General features: G+C 39.1%; 1 protein-coding gene across 15 annotated transcripts in view; it reads left to right on the forward strand.

The window, feature by feature from the left end:
• Positions 1-23,675, forward strand: part of rbfox3a (RNA binding fox-1 homolog 3a) — a 1,786,123-nt gene that overhangs the window by 1,308,912 nt on the left and 453,536 nt on the right. The window lies entirely within an intron of this gene.

Below are 23,675 nucleotides of genomic sequence, written 5' to 3' on the forward strand. Positions count from 1 at the left end.
TGCTTCTCAATGAAACTGAAGAAATGTACCTATGGAAATATAACTCGTTCACGCCTTCCTTTAGTTTAGGAAAAAATGGACAATTTATTCTGATCGAGTACAACACTTAACATTCCTTGAAACCCAAAGGATTGCTTAGAAACCAATAAAAACCTGCTGCAGCAGCAAATCAAAGAATTGATCATGAGCAATTGTGCACAGCTCTCAGTGCCATATCAATTTACGCACACCCCATAACCAACTGGGAATTACTTTTGATGCAAATGCTGTCCCTTTCAGTGCAACTTCCTTCTGACGGTGTGAAATTTTTGAATGTACCATTTTAATAACTACAGCTCTGATACCAATATGTAACATACAAATTTTAAAAATGCTTACATCTAGCAAAGGTAACATCAAAAATTTCTTTGTTTTAGATTTAGATCAACCCATAACATGGTTGTTATCCATTTCATAACACTAAAGAATTGGTCCTCTTGTACTTTTGGTTTCTTTCCTCACAGTGTGAAGACTTTAGCAGTCCATACTCAGGGTGAGTTTTTCACATTGAGCTGTTGTATTGTGCTGCATACAATTCCATACGAACTTCTAATAAACAGTTGCGCTGCAATCTCCAGGGAAGAGGCTGCAGGTGTTTTCTTACCTGCATGCACTCATTCAGCTGAAAGTTAATTATGCTAACCAGGGCCAGTGAATGGAGTTTGCTGACCAAAGAAACTAAAATGCAAATCAAAGACCGCTAAGGAACCAACTGTACTTTACAATAAAGCAGTCTGGGAATAATTGACACAGAACCATCCAAATCAAAGGAGAATAAAAGGAACATACTTTGGAGAAAGCTCCCTTAAAATTTGTGAGGTGCAGCCCAGCTACTGCAAGCTCCTTCTGAATAAATTGGAAGTAAACTCCCCTGTATTTTTTTCTAGATTTTTCTTTTGTTGTATCACTTAGAATCTCCTGCTCGACAGGGGAGAGTCTCAGAAGTATTGGACAAAAGCTCAAAGTTAAATATTGAGACCGCTAAGGAACCAACTGTATTTTACGATAAAGCATCTGGGAATAATTGACACAAAGCTTAAATTTTTAAATAAACTGTTCTTTGCAAATGCAGATGCCACATAGTTAAATTTACTTTAAAACCAAAAAATACTGAGAAGAATGACAAAAAGTGTTTAATATACTTTATTTTATATGTGAGCCAGGATATTGTCAAGGAATTAGAATAGGAGATGCTAATAGTCCAGAAAGAGGCTTGTAATTTCAAATTTCACAGAAATTATGAAAAATACCTACTATAGCAACACCAAAATTAGCTCACTAATCAAAACAATGAATCTTCTTTGTGTGTTTTTCCTGATTATATGATTTATGACTGATCATCACAATGAAACGTCACAATGTACAATACTGATTACTCTTTAGACCGTCTCCAGTTGCAGAGTAATAACTGTCCTGTGTAATGGCTCAATGACAACACACACGCAGTACATCACTTGAATTTTCTATTGAAGCATATGGAAACATGTTTCAGTGGGGGAGAATATTTCAACAAATGAAAATGATAAGCTTTGCATAGGAAAACAAATTAATCAGAAGCGACTAGTCAAAAGCTGGTAAAACTTACATGACCCAAGTACAAAGGTAAAGCCTGTGTGCTACTAGAAGGTAATAACCATGACCTTTATGGATATGATTTAAAGGTTTATATGTTCAAGATTTATCTTCTCAAAATTGGAACCAGCAGAACAAATGTTAGTGAGATTATAGCAATGAAGGTGGCATGGTTTTGACAATTACACTACGTAATGGGGGTGAGAAAATGATGCAGGATTTTCTTTTGTGGACCAGATGATCATATCATAATCTCTGTTATTGTTATATTTGAAGACATATAAGGAGTACATTATCAAAGAGGCTGGGTGACAGGTTAAAACATCGAGCTCTGAAGAGGAAAATATTGTTGAGCTATTTGGGAGGGTCAGCTTGGAAAGCATGACATTTCTAACACATCATTAGATATTTTAGCTTCAGCATACTGTGATAAAAGTTTACATAGTCATTACTTGTTAATTTGGAGCAAATCTATAGTAGAGGAAAATAGATCTTAGTTGTTAGTTCTGTAGAAATGTTTTTTGTAAGAGGTCGGATCATCATTTGGAACAATGAAATGAAGACATAATTTCCAAAAAAAAATGTGGATTTAAAATGGTAAAAGTCTCATTCAGATTCTTGGTGAGTTAGTTGATGAATGCCAGTTTTACAGCTACAGAATGGCAGATAATCAGAGACCAGATAAGGTTTCAGTTCAAAAAATAGTTTAATATCAGAAGTAGGTAGTGAGAATGGGCAGAAATCTCCAAGCTGTCAAAACTAGGAAGTGGTATTCAGGCCATCAAAGCTGAAAAGAAATCTGTGAGCCACCAGAACTCGAAAGATTTAGTTGAGTAATAAATCTTAAGATTAAGAAGGGAATGACCCTTCTTTGGAATTGAGTGACGATAAAGGATTTTCCTGGGAAAAGCATTTAATCTTTGTTATTGCTGTTAAAATCTTTGTTTTTTTTATATAGCTTATTTGTGTGTAATAAACTTGTGTCCTTTTGTTGAAAGAAGATTGGCAGGCTTATTTGCATACGTTCAGTGACTGACCACTGTGATAACCAATGTTTATGATCTATCAAAAGAAGGTTCCCTTGCTCAGATCAGACTTGTTCAGTACTATCATCAGCTGGGATTATAGAACCTCAGCTGTACATATAACGCAGCATGTAACAACATTGTGGTAGCTCCAAGTACAATGTGCTCATTTACTTATGTCATTGACTGCCTTCACAGAGTAAAGGGAACCTGATCAATATAAGTATGAAACTTTAAGTAACACTTATCAAAGCACAACAAAGAGTGAATTTTATTTTAACAAAAGTAATTCGTAATGAAAATCCTTGTATATGGCTCATGGAGAGACCCGTTGACAGATAAGGAGTTAGAATGCAAGTACTTCTGCTGAGCTGTGTAAGGATACCGAACTCAGTGGGCATGCCCTGACATAAAGCTGGGACAGAACCACAGACTCAACTGAGCAGTCCAAACACCAAGCTATAGTCATGGCTAGTTCCCACTTACTTGGAGAATGCCAATAGTTATCACGAGGTAGAATTTCAGTTCACTGGCATTATGTAACCCTGAAAGGATTAAGCCGACAGAAATTCCGGCAACAAACACCATTGTGGAACATGCAAATCCATCTGCATCTATCAGAGATGCAAGCAGTGAGCTCTATGTATCCCCATGCAATGGACCATTTGGCTATGCAGCGACTTCTCAGGACTCTGTCTTCCACTAGTACAGCAAATTTGCAGGCAGCAAACTTGACAGTACACCAGGAAAACACACCAATTACTATGTCATTTGAAATTCCAGCCTCGGAGGATGCACTCACAAAGGTGGCTCCTTACTATCATTGGTTGTGCATTCCAGATGGTCAAGTGTCTCTTCAGGTCATTGTGGAGCAGTTACCACATCTGACTTCCATCCTTCCTGTTGAAACTTAGTTTGCTGCTGCAGTTTACCTCAACATGGGTAGCTCACTGCATTGTGACAGCCCCACTGTGTGACTAGAGGAGTTAGAAATAGACCAATACTCAAAACAGAACAACAGTTTGGTAGTGCTTTCTAGCTTTGTTGAACCACTGTTTACTCCTGTGTCCATTATTGCTAAAATTAACAAACACATGAACTTCAGTAGCAAAGCAATTAAGTGGTCATTGGTGTAGTAGTAACACTAACACAACATCTCACCAGAGGGCTTTTTAATTCATTCCATTACCTCCATGGCACTCCACCACTTAAAAGTGTTCTAATCAAAACATAACTCAATTTAAACTCTATTTTGCTCCATAAATGAATGGATATAGGAGATACCAAATATTGCCAGAGATCAATTATACCCCTCCAGTGTGTATTTTGAATATGCAAGAAGCTTTGACCACAAAGAGATTAGTGTTGATTTTTTAATATTTTATGAATGTGAGTGTGTCGCTTAAACATCCCTGCCAATTCCTGGACTTCTAGGACTGCTGAGGGCTGAAGTGAGACTTATGTAAAGTAACAAAACAAGGAAATGTGCAAACAGAACACTTTAGGGGGCTTTGAGGGCATTAAGTGAAAAACGGTCCTGTTCTCCACTTATGCCTATTTTGTTTTAGGTTTCTGAAATGTCAACAATGCATTTACAAATGAAGGTAATATCTAAATTGCAATTAGTGAATCGATGTGATCACACAGCCCTGCTACCCACCCACCATCAACACCAGGACTTGGCAATGAAGCTTGCATTTTGATTGCTGGCTGGCATTTTGTCTTTTTGACGGTTGTGAGTGTGGGAGTTTTGAAAAGGACGTTAGTGGTTGTTCACTGGTGATGAAATCCTAATTTAGATTCTAGGATCTTTAGGATTATGAAAGAGTTTGATAGGGGAGATGTAGAGAAGTTGTTTCCACTAATGGGTAAAACTAGAACAAGAGACCAGGGAGCGGCACGGTGGCTCAGTGGTTAGCTACTGAATCCCAGGTTTGATTCCAACCTCGGATGACTGTGTAGAGTTTGTACATTCTCCCCGTGTCTGTATGGGTTTCCTCCGGGTGCTCTGGTTTCCTCCCACAGTCCAAAGATGTGCAGGTCAGGTGAATTGGCCATGCTAAATTGCCCATAGTGTTAGGTGCATTAGTCGGAAGGAAATGGATCTGGGTGGGTTACTCTGCAGAGGGTCGGTGTGGACTTGTTGGGCCGAAGGGCCTGTTTCCACACTGCAGAGAATCTATGAATCTATAAGACCACACTCAGGGAGTGCTTAGAATGTGAAACTAACTACCGCAGAGAGTAATTGGAATGAATTGTCCAGATAAGCACAAGCGAGTAAAGAGCTACAATTACAAGAAGAAAGAGTATGTTTGTATCAACCATAGTCACTGGTATGGACTTATTGGGTCAATAGCTTGTTTCTATGTAGGAAATGTTCTATAATACTTGATAATACATGAGTATTAGTGTGAGATCTTTAAATGTAAATGGAATCATATTTTAAACTTGTTACTAACCCACTTCCTTGAAGCCCTTTGTATGTTAGGAATCCTACCCAATTTAGGTTTCTCTTCAAAAAGAACAGATAACTGAGGGACCACCCATTACAACCCTTCAAAGAAGAGTCACATGTCCCTGGATTTTAATGCTGTTTTTTCAAATCACCAGGGAGGAAGTAGCAGGGCTGTGCCATATGCTGCAACCTGAGTAGTGGCCAACTCAGCCACAGGCACTGCATTGCCACTGGCTGTGAAGGTCACTTCAGTCCCTGTCTTTTACTCATCAGGCTCATTCCAGGCATTCTGAACTTGTGTGGGAGGACACTTTATGTGCCAAACAGGATCCTCCCATCCAGTAGGAAATCAGAGCTTGACAGCTATGAAATAAAATCAGCTGCTGACAGGTTTTGCTCTGTGCTGCTGCATTGGATTTCTTTAACTTCATTTTTATCTGTATTTCCACTCCTCTCCTCCACCACAGATTTAGCTTCTTTTTTCAGTTTTTCTAAAAATCTATAAGAACTTTGCTGTATCTCTTTTACAATCTTCAGCCAGAAGTGCAAAATGGATGATCCACCTCCGCCTCCTCCAGTGGTCCCCAGCATGACAGACACCAATTTTCAGCCAATTCAAATCACTTCATGTGATATCATAAACAGTTGGAGACATTGTAGCAAGAGTACTGAAGGCTTGTGCACCAGAACTTGCAGCTTCCCTCGCCAAGCTGTTCCAGAACAGTTACAGCATTGGCATTTCCCTAACAGTGTGGAAAATTGCCCGGGTATGTCCTGTACACAGAAAATACAATAAATCCAAACAAACCAATTACTGCCCTATCAGTCTACTCTCGGTCATTAGTAAAATGATGGAAGGTGTCATCAACAGTGCTATAAAGCAGCACCTGCTCAGCAACAACCTGCTCAGTGACTCCCAGTTTGGGTTTGGCCAGGGCCACTCAGCTCCGAACCTCATTAAAGCCTTGGTTCAAACATGCACAGAAAAGCTGAATTGCAGAAGTGACGTGAGAGTAACAGCCCTTGATATCAAAGCTGCGTTTGACCAAGTGTGGCATCAAGGAGCCCTAGCAAAACAGAAATCAATGGGAATCAGGGAGCAAACTCTCTGCTGTTTAGAGTCTTATCTGACACTGTAGAAGGTGGTTGTTGGAGATCAGTCGTCTCAGATGCAAGACACTCTACAAGAATTCCTCAGGGTAGTGTCCTAAGCCTAACCATCTTTAACTGCTTCAGCAATGACCTTCCCTCCATCATAAGATCAAAAGTGGGGATATTCACCAATGATTGCACAATGTTCAGCACCATTCAAGACTCTTCAGATACCGAAGCAGTCCATGTTTAAATGCAGCAAGACTTTGATAATGTCTACAGCTGAGCTGACAAGTTAATATTCATGCCACATAGATGTCAGGCAATGGCTATCTCCAATAAAAGACATCAAGTCCCTTGATGTACAATGGTGTTACCATCATTGAATTTCCCATTATCAAGATTGTTGGAGTTACCATTCACCAGAAACTCAACTCAATTTGCCATGGAAATACAGTGATTAAAATACAGATCAGAGGCTGTGAATACTACAATGAATTACTCACTTCTTGACTCCCAAAACCTGTATCCCATGTACAAAACACAAGTTAGGGGTGTGATGGAATACTCCCCACTTGCCCCCATATGTGCAGCTCCAACAACACTGGAGAAGCTTGACACCTTCCAGGACAAAGCAGCCCACTTGATTGGCACCATATCCATAAGCATCCACTCACTCCACCACCTACACTCAGAAGCAGTAGTGTATATCATCTACAAGATGCACTGCAGAAACTCACCAAAGATCCTCAGCACCTTTCAAACCCATGACCACTCCCACCAAGAAGGACAGGGCAGCAGACACATGGTAACATCAGTTGGATGTTCCCTTCCAAGCCACTCACCATCCTGGCTTGGAAAAAATCACTGCTCCTTCACTGTCACTGGGTAAAAATCCTGTAAATGTCTCCCTAGGCATGTTATGGGTCTACCTGTAGCACCCTAACCGTATCACAGCTGTTAAAAAAGGCAGGTTATGACCACCTTCTCGAGGGCAACCAGGGATGGGTAATAAATGCGGGCCAGCCAGTGATGCCCACGTCCCACAAATTAATTTAAAAAAACTTCATATACACTGTTAATATTTCAGGTCCAGTGACCCTTCGTCAGAACTGTTCAAAGGAAGGATCACTGGACCTGAAATGTTAACTCTGATTTCTCTCTACAGATGCTGCTGAGTTTTTCTAGCAATTTTTTTTTCATTTCTAGCATCAGCAGTTCTTTCAGTTTTCTTCTATACTGTGATTTTCCAATTCCCATTGGATAGTTTCATTCAGGAGGTTAACACATCAAATAATTCTCAAATGATCTAGACTTGGAAAATTTTTCACATTGCTGAGAAAATCTCACAAATGCAGACATTGGTTTAGCACAGCAATAATTCAATTCTTGAAGAAGGGCTTATGCCCGAAACGTTGATTCTCCTGCTCCTTGGATGCTGCCTGACCTGCTGCGCTTTTCAAGCAACACGTTTTTCAGCTCTGATCGCCAGCATCTGCAGTCCTCACTTTCTCTTAGCACAGCAATAAACAATTACGGTCACTGAAAATCGAAATTAACATTTGGAATTGAATCAATTTTCAGGAACCATTTTTCATATTACATTTTTCAAATTGGACAAATATCAGAATGATATCATGGAAATTCCATTGAAGAACAATCTTATTGAAGCACCACATATTTCTTCATAATTGTTGTATCGCATGAATGATACTCTCATACATAGGAATGGTTTGTCATATTAACGGAAAGTAATTTATATGGTGGAATAGGGCAAGCCAAGCCACCATCTGGGTAACTAGACTGATGAAAACATGAGGCACTGATAAAGCAAATATTATGACACAAAATGACCAAGCTCAAAGTAAAAATATGTAGTAACTTCTTCTATAACACGATAGTTCAGTTCGTGTGCAACTCCGCGCTCTACAAAAATCACACATTACAAATAACACTTCAAGTGTTAGTGATCTCATTGCTTTGTAGCCAACACACATTTTACAAATCATGTTTTAAAAACCGCATTCCCAATTCATCAAACAAGTTACAGCTAATGCATGTTAACAAAGGACACATTATAGCAGAATTGGCTGTACAAGCAACATGTGCCACATTTGCAATCTCTGTCTAAAGTACAAGTACAGAACGAGCTTGGAGGTGAGAAGAGAAGACTGAACAATAGTTGGAATAAGCATCTTTCTTATACTTGGAAATATTGCTAACCTCACCATTAGATTAATTTCCAGGCAATTGGAATTTTCCTCCTGTGAAGAATGGTTCACTGAAACATAGAAAAATAGAACATAGAAATAGGAGTAGACTGTTGGGCCCTTCAAAGTCGAGAATATGGTGCTGGAAAAGCACAGCAGGTCAGGCAGCATTCGAGGACAGGCGAATCAACGTTTCGGGCATAAGCCCTTGATCAGGAATGAGGCTGTGAACCGAATGGGTGGAGAGATAAATGGGAAGGGGTGGGGCTAGGGGGGAAGGTAGCTGAGAGTGTGATCAGTGGATGGAGGTGGGCTCAGTGCAGGCTTGCAGACCTGTTGCTGTGCTGTAGTTTTCTTTGTTCTTTGTTCCTTTATTTGGAATTCCTGAATTTACTAGTATTCCTAATATCCTTTGTTAGGCGTGGTCTGGCCATGTTATATTTTTATGCCAAAATGGGATGAATAACTTTAGTGATCTGTATGCTCTTTAAATGTTTGCCTTTACCTATCTACCATCATCCCTTTAAGTAATGATCCTCAATTTATCATCGCCAGCTCTTATCTCATATCATTGTAATTTCTTTTATTAAATTCAGGGCCCTGATCCCAGAAATAATTACATCACTTTCCATCTTAATGAAGAGTTCTATCCTGTTATGATCACTCTTCCCTAAGGGCTGCATACAACTGGATCATCTATTATTTCTTCCCTGTTACACAATACCCAGTCAAGGATGGCCATTTCTCCCATTGGTTCCTCAACGTATTAATTCATGAAACTATCCTCTCCGTACTAGAAGAAGTCCACGAGATATTACTATGATTTGATTAAAGACTCAGTTTCATCTGGTTATCTATTCTACTCTGGAATTTACACAATGTATCATATTGTTCTCAACTTCAATCAATTGATTGTGAGTTTTCATGTGGTCAATAATTATAAAATCTTAATAGGAAGAAACAACTTCTCAGTGATTTTTTTTTAACTTTCCAATTTATTCTGTCATTGCAAATAATAAAAGATACATTGGTGAAATTGAATAAATGTTTTCTATTAGCTGAAGCATATTGTTGGATCCTTCTTTCAGTACAAGCCATGCTATATATTGCAGGCATCTCATTCCTGCCTGCACCAGAGCCTCACAATCTATTAAAATTAGAACCTGCCCACAATGTCAGAAAGCTGATAGAACCAAAGAACTGCATTGGTGCTGCCAAGTCAGCTGAGAACAAAGGTATCCATCCACTGGAGGAGAAAAAGAAAGATACCAAGGAAGCAACATGTGCTCCAACTGATGTAGTGCCTCAAATTTCAGCAAAGTACCAGAGAATTGTTATGAATTACACTGAGCAAGACTATCTAACACACAGTCAGCTGTAGGCAGTCATTATTGAACTAACTTTATTTCCACTTTCACAACAGAGAGGTGACATAACAAAATGTTCAGATCTTAAAATACACTGCACTCCCTCCTCACCTAAAATTAATTTATATATTAAAAAAGCAAATGCGTACATGTAGATAGGTCCACAGAGTCCAGTATGACTAAATCAACATCAACAGTGCTCGAAACTTTCACAGGTTGTGGAGTGCTTTTGATTTTACTGTAATTAAAACCAAAACATCAATTACTCATACTTGCAGAGTGATTTACATGTAACTGAAAAGTTTTTCATAACACTCATATGTGTTTTTAAAAATCACCATTTGACAAGAAATTATAATTAGTTTTTTTTCTTCTTCTTCCTTACATCCTTTCAATTAATCTCTCTGGCCTCTCTCTTTCTGTCTGGATATCTCCTTCCATTTCCATCAGCTTTCCCTACTTTCTTGCATCTCTGATTGTGTAATCTGAACTTGACTGACTATCAATGTCTATTAAAATTTTGGTGGTAACATTAAATGATTTGTCCTACTCAAAGACCCTCACTCACTTTGCTCTGCCATTGAATTCTTTAATATTGTTAAACTTTCCACTTCTTCATGACTTTCATTTTCATACTGATTTTCCTTTGGGCTGTTGGAGGAATTTAGACTGTTGAAGGTTTCTCCAGTTCTCCCTTTGTCAGATTTTAGATTTAGATTACTTAGATTTAGATTACTTACAGTGTGGAAACTGGCCCTTCAGCCCAACAAGTCCACACCGACCCGCCGAAGCGCAATCCACCCAGACCCATTCCCCTACATCTTACACTACTGGCAATTTAGCATAGCCAATTCACCTAACCTGCACATTTTTGGCCTGTGGGAGGAAACCAGAGCACCAGGAGGAAACCCACGCAGACACGGGGGAATGTGCAAACTCCACATAGACAGTTGCCCGAGGCAGGAATTGAACCCTGGTCTCTGATGCTGTGAGGCAGCAGTGCTAACCACTGTGCCACCATGCTGCCATTTCTTCCTTCAATCAAGTGATCTGCAGGATACTACTTGTTTCTCCCTCGCTTTCACTAAATATGTAAGTACGTCTGGCCTGTGTAAGGGATGTCAATCACATACCCCTCCATGTTACCTCTGTGGCTTTTAACCGTGACTTTCTGACCAATGCCAAACTCGTCATTCTTTCATTTTTTTATCAAGTTTTATGCTTCTCATGTCATGATCTATATTCTAGATTGTGGAATTATTATGTAAAGAAATTGAAAATGTGTCAAAGTATGATATGGAGGTTACTGTCTGGATTATCACCAAGCAAATATTTCTGCAAAGGTCTTTTCACAAATTGTACATTTATCTCTACATCACTATTTGATCCTCGATAATATGTTAGTTGTATAGTGTGTTTGACACCATTCTTACTGAGAGATATTTCAAACATAAACTGTGGACTGTTTTCTGGTGCAAACCAATTCTCAAAACTTAGTACTTTGTATGCGTGTGGCATTGGTTATAAACTCAATATTTATCCTCTTGTTATATCTATCGATTAAGGCAAGGTGCACTTTACTTTCCACTTCAAAAATAAAATGATAGATATTCATTCCCTTGATTTCCTTCAGCTTGGAAAATGAAACAAATTTTCATTGAATCATTTCTCAATCTGAGACACACTTCACAATTATTCACCAATTCTTCAAAGACTGTCTGCACCTTTGGGTACCAGAAACAACTTCAACCATAGGTTTTATATGAACTAACTCCACGTGATTTTGACAAATTAATCTAACAATCTCTAAACCTTGGAGGTATAATGACTCTTAAATCCCATAGAAGACTGTCTTGATCTTCACTTACTTAATTTCTGTGTGTGAACACTCCTGCAATTTCTCATCATCACTTCACCAGCCGTAACGTAATTCAGCATTTTACAGAATACTGCATCCTTGCAAATATCTTCATTATTTCCTCTGGTAATTTGTATATGTGAAGTAATTCACAGGTAAGTCAGTGGCTTGGGAAATCTCAAAAGAATGTCCACATTTGTATCCTCAATTGATGTGCAATATTTAATGCTAATTAAATTGCTACTGTTACTTTTTGGCCCTGTTTGCTCAAAAATCACTTTGTCCTCTCATCATACTTTCACATTATCAAATGTTCCCATTTTGATGCTGAACATAAATCGCTCAGCCCCGTTTCCTACCCCTTATTACTATCAAATGGTAGTAATGCAAATAATGGGATGCATCATCATATTCCACTTTGATATTAAATTGAGCTAAGACTGTTACTGTGAAGGAATACTGTTACTGGAATTAACAATTGGCTTAATATTAGTTTTGTGAAAAGGAATGTAACTCCTGAACTCCTTGCATTCTGCTTCTGAGGTAATAGACACTGTTAACAATGAATGTAAGTTGTGAATCTGTGACTTTAATCTCTACTACAGGCATTGGAATTATTTGTTCAACCTTAATATTCTAATTTTCCATATACCATTTTATGTGCGCTCTCAGTGAGTACAATCTTTGCTCTTCCTGCTCGTTAACATCTACTTCTGATCCCATATCTACCATATGTATAATTGAGGAATACCAGAGACCTGAACTAGCATTAGATTAATCATGACCTTTACCAAGTGTATGGCTGTGACCTAACGTATGACTGCTGTTGTGTCTGCAAATCATTAGAATACATGACTGTTTTTGTATCTGGAAGTGATCAAATATGACTGACTTTCCCACAGCTCTTGGACTGGGAGTGGAGTTGTTGAAATGGCCGGTGGCTATAACAGCAATGTTAGCATATAAGTTCATGACACTGAGGCTCAAAACTTGGCTGCTGTGGTCTGGACTTTGCTGAATGACTTTGACCTCCCCTCCTGACTCAGGAAAAAAAATCCTTGCAATTTGCAACTTTTTCTGTTTCTGCAATTTCCTGGCTGTGATCATATTGCAGACTCCCCATTTATTGCTCATCCCGAGTTGCCCTTGAGAAGGTGATGGTAAGCTACTTTCTTGAATCGCTGCAGTCCATGTGCTGGAGGTTGACCCACAATACTGTTAGGGTGGAATTCCTTCTCTCAAAACTTGGCTTACAAACTGTTCTTCCAATATATAATCATAAAGTCGTTTCTAAATTTGCACCATACCCTCAGTGGGAGTTTATTTAATCCAAGAATGTGTTCTGCTACAATTTCATTTAGTGTGCTTCTTTCAATGGGACATAACTTTGAGTTTTAATCATACCATGTTATGAACCTACAATTTTACGGATTTAAGAATTTTCCACAGTACTGAAGTCTAACGTGCAACACTGATTTGACACTCAATCAAAAGCACCTGCCCTCATCAGGATGAAGAAAATTTTACTTTCTCCTCATCTCTCTTTTTTCCACATTTTAACTTAACCTATTTTTCTTATCAACCTGGTCAGAGAGGCTATTACACACTTTTGGAGCAGGTGGGACTTGAACCTAGGCCTCTTAGTTCAGATGTAGGAATGGTACCACTGTGCCACACAAGAGTTTTATGTCAATATTTTCTAATCAGTCTGTTCAGAGATATTATTGCACACTTCTGGAGCAGGTGTGACTTGAACCTGGGCACCTGCCACTGAACCACAAGAGGGCCCCTACATCTCTCTTTTATTTCACTTTGCGTAGCATTTGTTCATGATTACACACATCCCATTTATCATGGGAGAATTCCCCAATTGTCTTCAAATATACCATGAGTGCAGTTGTTTTCAATGACATAGCATGCTAATTTACTCTAAACATGAACTTGATATGTACACAGAACACAGTCTTGCTCAAACTTTCTCAAAAACAAGTTTAGGAGTTGCAAAACTTTCAAATTATTTCAGTCCTTAATGACTTAAATGAAAAGTTTTAAAAAAAAGTAATCCCAGCCCGACCATGATATTCAATGTGGTTTTCTGGAGATTGACTGAGTAAGGTGACCACAGGCTCATTATTGAATTAATTTTATTTATTCATTCCCCAATGGAGACAAGAGTAGAGGACAAGGTAACAAAATGCTCAGATCTTGCAGCATACCACAAGAGCCACAATTTTTTTTGTGTGTTCAAATGTTAAATCTATCCAAAATGACAAGACAATAATTTATTCACTTTACTTAAAGCAAGCAAATAAGCAGATAGTCAGGACATTCACCTTGTGATTGCCAAAGTCAGTTATTGTTAAACCTATCATAGAATACTTCATGAACACTCTTGTTTTTACAAATAAAGAAAATGGTATCTCACATTTATCAACATGTGAATGTTTTGAATATGTGCTAGCTCCTTCATTATTTGGCGTTCATTTTCTTTTGATCAACTAAGCATCTTTTCAAGGACTATGTGGCTTTTGTTAGGCACCAGCAGTGTTTCTTTTTATTGCGTGTATCTTTTAAATTTTGAACAAGTGCTTCAAGTTGTTGACATTTCTCTGCAGTCCTTTGCATTGCTTGCTGTTTCAGAAACATTATTAAATTAAGTAGAACATTGGACCCTGGTTTTCAATAGCCTTTTTTTGTGAACAATGAGTGCTTATTGGTAGACAAACGGGTTATATTTTGATTTAATGTTTAATGATTACAAATACTTCTGCATTAGCTCTTTTTCAACCTCACTTTTTGCCCTTTTCTGGTATAAGATACATGTCATATTGATCATGTTTTTGATCTCTGCTGGTTACAGCAGTAAATCTGATTAGATTCAGTAGATTAGGATATGCAGCAGGCTAATGGTTGGTAAATATATGCACCTAATGCCATGAAGCTATTTAAGTGCCTTTACATAAGGCAGTCTGAACATAAGGTTCTTTGGCTTAAAACTTATCTTCCATTTGATACGATTAGATCACTGAATGCTTTACAATGACATCATAAAACAAGGTAGAGACACCTTATTGACATGCAAAACTATTACTTTGCTCACAAAAAGGAACCCATTTTAATAGAGAACAGGGCACTCTCATTTGGATAATGGAGTATTTTTCTAATTGAAGAGTCAAGTTGGTTTGTTTGCCGATATGTCTGGCATAGGCAGGATTTGCTAAATTGCAATTGTAGGAATGTTTAATGCAGCCATGGACTCAGTGAACATTAATTAAAGAAGGCTGTGTACACAATATTCATAAGGCTGCACGTTCAGATAGAATTTAATTCAAACCAAACAAGACGTCCACTTTTGTCATCCATCAGTGAATATCTGTGCAAAAGCCACTATGACCCAATTATGCAATCTTACTGTCACAGTAACTGTGGAGTAAACATTTGAATGTTCAGTGCTTAAATAGATTTATTGACAGCTTGAGAAATATCTGGACCATTTTTAAAAATGTTCATGAAGGCATGGACTTGTGCTCAACTTGGGTTTATGTGCAGTTGTAATACTCCAGTGCTTTGTCCAAGTACCCATTTCTTACGTGTGAGCATGGACACTGAATGTTGACAAACTATTCACACACACAGGTTACCACAGTTGAACCCAAATCTATTTCTGAGTAGACACTGATCTAGACACAATAAATGGATAAACAAATATAGATCAAAGAATAAGAGGGCTTGTATAGAGTTTTACATAACTCTATACAACTCTCACATAAGTATCTTTAAATGCTTCGAAAAAACAAGATTTTAAAATGTTTTGTCACATCCGCCAAGTACTCATTTTTATCATTATAGTAAGAAGTTAGATTATATTTGCTACTAGCAGAGGAGAAGGGGTCAATCTGTTCCCTTCTAATCAACTTCCTTGTTTGGCTGCTGGAAAGATGTATTGTTCTTTTCAGCATGAGGCTGTACATGTCTTATCCAGTTTCTATTGTACCAGTAAGAAGCCAATTACAGTGCTTTCTTAAATGAACAAAAAGAGTAATTTTCTTAGCCATGAGAAAAATAACAAAGCCACAACCTCAAGCATTCACACGAGAAAAAAGTTTCTAATAAAGGGGACTAGATCCCTGTGCAAAGGGAAGATGGAAGACTATGCCCCCATTTAACATACTTAAGGTGTCTTTAATATGTAAAGGTTTTAAGCTGAGACCATAGTTATTTAATTGATGTCTTGAATCCACAATGGTATTGAATACTTTGGATCCCTTTAATTTCTCTGTATCTGTATGTTTCTCTCTGGTTGGTGCTGTCACCAGTTGTTTGGTCTTTTTGAGAGGCAGAAGAAAAGCTATCTCTAGTTGGTTCCATCACAAATCCATTTCACCAGCTTTGCCAAAAGCACTTGCAATATGTGCTGAATTGTGTATTCCAATGTAGTGAATACACTGTTTCCAAACTTGATAATTGGATGTGATGTTGTTTATCTCCAGTAATTAAAACTTACCATACCAAGGTAAACCAAAATAAGAGATGAGGGTTTCTTCATTGCCCGACTGGGTGGACTCATTTCAATGTCTTTTCATTAAAGCATTGGGTTATAGTTTGTTAAATAGCAGCGAAGTGACAATTTTAGTAAGTATTCTGGAAGTTTTCCCCGTGAGACCTAGTGAAATTTATCAGAGTTGTGCAATAAAGGTGCTGTGAGGCTGGTCCACATCCGACGCCATTGTCCACGGACAGTGAGTGTGCATGGTTGCTTCCCATGGAGTGTGCCCTGAGATGTTGGTTACTGGTTTCCAAGATGAAGGGCAGGAAGAGCATGCAGTAAACATGGGTTGCTAGGTTACTGCTTTGGCTTTCAATTTGGAAATTGCTGCTGTGTAGTTTCTATCCAGCAGGTGGGAGAATGGAAAACAGTGTATAGGAGAGACAAGGTCAGAGTGATAAGGATGTGGAATGCACTACCTGCTAATGTAGTCAACTCAGCCACATTAGGGAGATTTAAACAATCCTTAGATAAGCACATGAATGATTTGGGATAGTGTAGGGGGACGAGCTGAGAATAGTTCACAGGTCGACGCAACATCAAAGGCTGAAGGGCCTGTTCTGTGCTGTATTGTTCCATGTTCTATGTTCCATGTAACATGGGATGTCAATTTATGCAATATCTGCATGTGGACTTGTGCCACTCAGTAGTGAGATTGTCATCTCATTGTTCAACACCTGGTAGGAAATTGAGACTTTTTCCCCTTAGGAATCACTTCCCTGCTGATCTCACGTGATTTTCCCCTTTCTCGCCAATGCCCATATTGTACAGTGGTGGAATGTTTCCATCTATTAATTTCAGCTCAGTCAATTTTGTTTGTTTCATGTTGATTACACAGAGCTTGGCTAAGTTGTGGCCAGCTAGTTTCTAAGGCCATGTTAAGTCAGTATTTTTATTTTTAAAATCCTTTTCAGTTCATTAGTTCCAATACCAGGTTTTAGAATTAGATAATGGAATTGGAAAATTATTATTGTGACCCCTACCCACCAGAATCAAAGGATATTTTTCTTATTTGTTTGCAGAGAGCATACTGTTACAAGATCAGAATGAAATAATGTTACAGAATTTGGGACAACATACACCTTTTGGATTTTCTGGCATCTTCCTAACTGTGGATGAAACGTAGCTGGACTTGATCCTGAAGCTATTCTTTCTGCCCAAGTTTAAATTCTTACAGTACCTGGTTCTAAAATCCATGTACTGAATTCAGGCACTTTGATTGCTAGAAGGTAACAAGGGTGTCTGGGTTTACATTCCCACACATCAGTCTCAATTAACTTTACATCCACCCTTTTTGATTGGGTGAGGTTTGAAACTTTGATCTCCGGTGGGTAACTCTGCATTTACTTCACTGGCATAACTATGGTGGCCTCTGTCAGTGATGTTTGTTGTGGGGTATCCTCTCCTCCCTTTTCACCTTATTTTGGGAATGGGCTTCCCCTAACCTGTTCCACTTTCCATGGGTCACTATTGCTATCCTCCCCTGTGGCTCTTCCTGGCCTACCTGAGAAATTGTGTTTAAATATACCATGAAGGTTTCCATTAATCAGATCTCTCTCTCTCTCTTCTGTCATTTTTTTTGTCACGAATCTGGCCCTCTCTTGCCTTACTTTATGGCTGTTGCCTAGCTTCACTCCTTCTCACTCTGAGTTCTGTCCTGATCCTATCTGATACTGTTGGTTGAACTTCAGTCCTGTTTATTTCAAGTGACAGTTCTTGAGTCAATCCATTCCTAATGGATTTTGCTGCCCCTCTGTAGGGCTTCTGAACCTCTGTCAGTTCCTGTGTGACGCCTGAACTAACAATGTTTTGTTTTTCACAGCCTGGCTTCCACACTGGAAGGACTTGTGGCTGATTCCCACCTGTCTCCCATCCAATCCTTTCTCTCAACGTTTGGAGACAGTTGGGGTTTTTTCTGCCTGGCTTCCCTTTTTTGTCCAGCATACGCCAGGGATATCACTCCATTCTCTCTCTCTCTCTCTGGTCTATGAAAACTTCTTAATGCCATGCTGCCTGAGTTTAAGTCTGTGCGGTAACTCCTGGTTGTCATCCAGAATAACCACCCTCTGCTCCATGACATGAGTCCAGATTGGAAACAGTATAAAGTTTATGAAATCCTCAAGGAGAATGATCTCTTGAATGTGGCCTCAATTTTAATTGCCTGGGATCCATTGGTTAAAAGTATGTTGCTCAGCCACTCAAATTCCACTGGTCAGACCATTTCCTGAGGGTGTGGAATTTTTGCCAGTATGCCTGTAGCACTAACTGGCATCCACTTCAAACAGCCCCTTCCATTGCCTCATAGCCAGTTGCACTCTCCTCAGGTAAGAGAGAATGTCAGCATGCTCTGCAATTGTGTTGTCCATTATTGGACTGGTGACTTTGTCTGCTGTGCTAACAGTCCAATAGAGATAAAGGAGGCATGCATCCCTTCTCCATCAAACTTGGGGATTAAATGGACAAAATTGAACACATCAGCCGTTATACCTGAGTTTAATATGGCCCCCTCACCAGAAGTGCCTTCAGTTTGAATTTTCCACTCAAAACCTGACCTATTTCAACTTAACCTCCCTTTCTTTCTGTTGTTGTGGTTTTGTTTTGCCGAGCTGGGAATTTGTAATGCAGACGTTTCATCCCCTGTCTAGGTGACATCCTCAGTGCTTGGGAGCCTCCTGTGAAGCACTTCTGTGATGTTTCATCCGGCATTTATAGTGGTTTGTCTCTGCCACTTCCGGTTATCAGTTCCAGCTGTCCGTTGCAGTGGTCGGTATATTGGGTCCAGGTCGATGTGCTTATTGATGGAATCTGTGGATGAGTGCCATGCCTCTAGGAATTCCCTGGCTGTTCTCTGTTTGGCTTGTCTTATAATAATAGTGTTGTCCCAGTCGAACTCATGTTGCATGGGTTTGACTGGGACAACACTACTATTATAGGACAAGCCAAACAGAGAACAGCCAGGGAATTCCTACAGACATGGCACTCATCCACAGATTCCATCAATAAGCACATCGACCTGGACCCAATATACCGACCACTGCAATGGAAAGCTGGAACTGACAACCGGACGTGGCAGAGACAAACCACGATAAATGCTGGAGGAAACATCACAGAAGCGCTTCACAGGAGGCTCCCAAGCACTGAGGATGTCACCTAGACAGGGGACGAAACGTCTGCAACACAAATCCCCAGCTCAGCGAACAGAACCACAACAACGAGCACCCGAGCTACAAATCTTCTCCCAAACTTGGAATCCCTTTCTTTCTTCCTTCTCTTTCCTAGAATTTTCTCCCTCCTTTCCATCCTGCTTCTCTGGTTATTATTTTCCTCCCTTTCCTGGAATTCCCTACTTTTTGTTTTACTATTTTGGATGTTCTGTTTCTAATCTCTGTTGTTCTGATTTTAACTTATCTATCAATTTGTATCAATATCTTCAGTTTCCAGTCTAAATGTTGCACCTTCCATTTTGCAATTTCTACTTTCCTAGCTTTTTGGCAGAACAAGCGCCTTGAGTGTTTAGTTACAACTTTGAATTCTTCCAAGGACAGCGTCATTAATGTTTTATAAAGTAGCTCCTCAATTTCTGTGAAAGTATTCATCTCAAATTCCAACACCTTCACACCTCACTATCGCAGAACTATGAAACTCTTCTGCAGTTTTAATTATAAAATAATTTTGTTTTACCCCACTCCATTTCTGTCATCAGTCTGTGGAACAATTTCCGAGCACGAGCTCCCAATTTTGTCATGACCATGTCCCCTCTTTTCAACCTCCTCAGTTGACTGCAACTTATTGTTATTTGCAGTTTAAAAGCTACTTTTCTTTGTCTATATCCATTGTATCAGTCAGGAACCATTTTCAAAGTTTTCTTGAGTGAAATAAAGGAGCAATTTTCTTATCGACCAAGCTCAAGGAAAGATGCAAAGTCAAATATGTAGACACTTTAGGCACAGGGTTTGAAAAATGAATAGTGTCTAGTACAAAAGAAAGATAAAAAGAATGTACAGTTTAAAATTCTTAGGGTGTTCTTGAAGTATAAATATTTTAACCTAAAACCACAGTTGTTTAATTGGTATCTTTCCACAATGGTGAATATTTCAGATCTCTTTAAGTTTTGAGTGTCTGGATGTTTCTGTCCAATTTGTAATGTTACCAATTGTTTTGTCTTTCGAAAGACCATGAGAACCGGCTAGTTCCAGTTCTGTCAAAAGTAGGTACCTGAAGTACAAATAAAAACAATATTATATATTCCATTATCTGACAACAATGCCTGCAATTATCAAGCTTAGAAACAATGTCTTGAATTTACAATATGTAAACTTATCACTTACGTGAAAATTAAAATAGGAGGTGAGGGTGTCTTCATGCCTCATTGGATAGCTGATTCAATTTTTTTTCTTTTTTAAATCCATTTCAGTCCTTGGAATTCCGGTATTAAAATCAGATAATGGAATTTGAAATTCAGTGGACCTTTTTTTTTATCATTATCATGGCACCACTTAACTTATTTTGGTGGTTGTGATTTTGAGAAAATGTTAACTAGAACATTCAGAAAGCTCTCTGCCTTTCCTTGACTATTGCCATGTAATATTTAACAAGCAGCTCACCCACTGGTACCGGCAGTGAAAAGCTCAATTTCATGTTTTGTCTCAAGAATAAGGAGTTTGGTTGATTGATCTTTCCCTCGTAACCTAAAAGTAATGAGACCAATGGTCATGGTCCAAGCAAAATGAGTTGTTCAAATTAGACCACGGGTTGTATCTTGGAGCTTTCTGGGATATTAAGGATGATCTGTCTATCCTGTCAATCCCGTCAATGGATTTCATGGATCAACCAAGATAATGATAAGACATGGTAAAGGTAAAACTGTGTGTCCTGCCATGGAGGGAACTGTATTGCTTTTTCTGTTGTTATAGATCTTTAAACAAAGTGCACAATGATGTCAATCTTGTATTCAATTTTCAAACGTGCAGCAACTCATTGGTCTCATTTCAAAAATGGTGCGTAGGGAGACAGTGGTGTTGTGGTAATGTCACTGGACCGGTAATCCCATGTCCAATCCTTGACCACCAGCACCACCCCATTCCCACGGCACGTTCCCATGTAACTGTCCTTTCACCTCTTCCCTGCTCACCATCCAAGGGCCTAAACCATCTTTCCAGGCTAAGCAGTATTTCACCTGTACCTCCCCCAATCTGATCTCTTGGATTCTCTGCACCCAATGTGGCCGATGCTACGTTGGAGAAGATAAACGCAGACTTGGTAGCCGCTTTGCAGAATGCCTCCAATCTGTGCACAAGCCCATAGCCGATCATTTTAATACAGTATCCTGCTTGCATGCCTACATGTCTGCCCTCGGCATGGTGCAGTGTTCCAGTGAATCACATTGCAAACTGGAGAAACAACACGTCGTCTGGGCTCAATATGGAGTTCAACACCTTCAGATTATGAACCCATTCCCATTCTATCCCTTTTGTTTAGCATTACTAGTTATATTCACTGATACCATGCCTATCACCACCACCACCACCACCACCACCACTCTCCCTCCCCCCTCCTCAAGCTCCATTGGGACTGTCTGTCCTTTCCAGTCTGGCAGTTAGGCACACCACTGATCTACCTTTCTCACATTCCAATCACTTAATCTGCACTTTCAGCACACTTTCTCCCCAGCACTCCACCACCTCACCAACTATTGTTTAAATGCTGCCCCCTTCACACTTCATGTCAGCTCTGATGAAGAGTCATCTAGACTCGAAATCTTAGCTTGCTCTCTCTCTCTCCACAGATGCTGCCTGACCCACTGTGATTTCAAGCATGTTTTCAATCAAGAGGGCAATGAAGTGGGGCATAGGTTCCTATTCCACTACTGCAGCTGGTGGAATTGAAAGATTAGTCTGGAAACAAACCTTCCTGCATCTAGATTAGTCTCTGTTATGGTGACCATGACAGCTATCATCCAACCACAAGGGTGCTTGTGCTGCAATGGTAGTGTCCTTGTCTCTGAATTGGGAAACTTGGGTTCTAGTTATGTAATAACATCTCTGGATAGGTTGATTAGAAAATATCCAGAATTGGTGCATCTACAAATAGTGAGGGAATAACTGGGATAACAGATGATGGTTCTCAATAAGCACAGATTTGTTTCGGAGAATTAGAATTTAAGAATAACAGGCCTGTGATGTACCAGAATTTTAGAATATTAGCTTTGATTCAGTGGCAAAATGAAAAGCTTTTATGTCCAAGCTCCACTTCGGAAACATGAGCAGATAATGCACTGAAAGAGCGATGTGTTGTCAGAGTTGCTGCCGATGTCCTAGATATATACTGGCCTGGGCCTGGTATATGTTTATGTTCATCCAGTTGCTTTTGGAGTCTAATGAAAAGTCCTTTTCATATTTGATATGTATTTATAATGGAGTTATTTATTAACCATATAAGTTTCAGCCTAGTTTAGATTTTGAAATCCATGTCTTTTTAGAAAGGGTTGTTTGAAATTGGTTCACGATTGATTGGTATTACAAATTAAGTAAGAATAATAACATTCTTGGTCTACACCACCTGGGGAGGACAACATGAAAATGTCTGTGACGGAGTCTGGAGGGAGTGAAGTGTGGTAGATCTCTTCAGTAATCCAGTGAGAATGATATATGGTATATTGCTTTATATGGATCTTGAAAGTGAAATAATAATATGTTTACAGCATGATAGTCTGTGGATGGGATGGGACCATTTTCTGATAGTCAGGGCAAAGAATGAGTTCAAGTTATTTGGACTATCAGATATAAATTTATGCCATCAATGTTCAGATATTCTGAATACAAAGCAGGAGCTCAAATTGATTTTGATAGTGATTCCTAGAAGTTGCACTGTTATTTCTCTGCTTCATTGCCTGCTTTCACTAGCTCCAAACCTTGGTCTATTCTGCAGTGTCAAATACCGAAGTGCTTATCAATAAACCATTATTGTCAGTCATCCCTACAATATTACTCAGAGCTGTCAGCTTGGAATATTTGAGTTTGTGTTTACGTTTGAGTGACTCAACATATGTCAGAAACCCTATCAAAACACAGCCAGCTTTTAATATCTGACTGTATATAGGCTAATAGTTGTATTTAAAATCATGGCTCTGAGCAACTGGCTGGAAGAACATTAAAAGAAAATGAGGTACTTCATAAGGATACTTTCCTGACAACTCTGTGTGCATGGGCCAAATTGACAAACGGAGTGGCGTGATTGGCATTGTGATAAAACAGCTCAGCTTGAAATCTTGCGAGCTCTTGTTCTCTTTATGTGATGAGTCTAACTGACTGATCTCTGTCAGAGGGAAATCAAGGGTTCTGTTATCAGAATATTCAGCCGGTTCTCTGATTTAACCTATCAATGCAACAGCTGGAAATGCTGACAACACTGTAGTACTCAATCACAGGCTATAATCAAGTATTATCAATTAATTGATCTCTGGTATTTTCCTCAGCAGCACAATTGTGATCTGCTGAATTGCTCTGTGTACT

This window comes from Chiloscyllium plagiosum, chromosome 24 (assembly GCF_004010195.1).
Source record: "Chiloscyllium plagiosum isolate BGI_BamShark_2017 chromosome 24, ASM401019v2, whole genome shotgun sequence".
NCBI classification, from domain to species: domain Eukaryota; kingdom Metazoa; phylum Chordata; class Chondrichthyes; order Orectolobiformes; family Hemiscylliidae; genus Chiloscyllium; species Chiloscyllium plagiosum.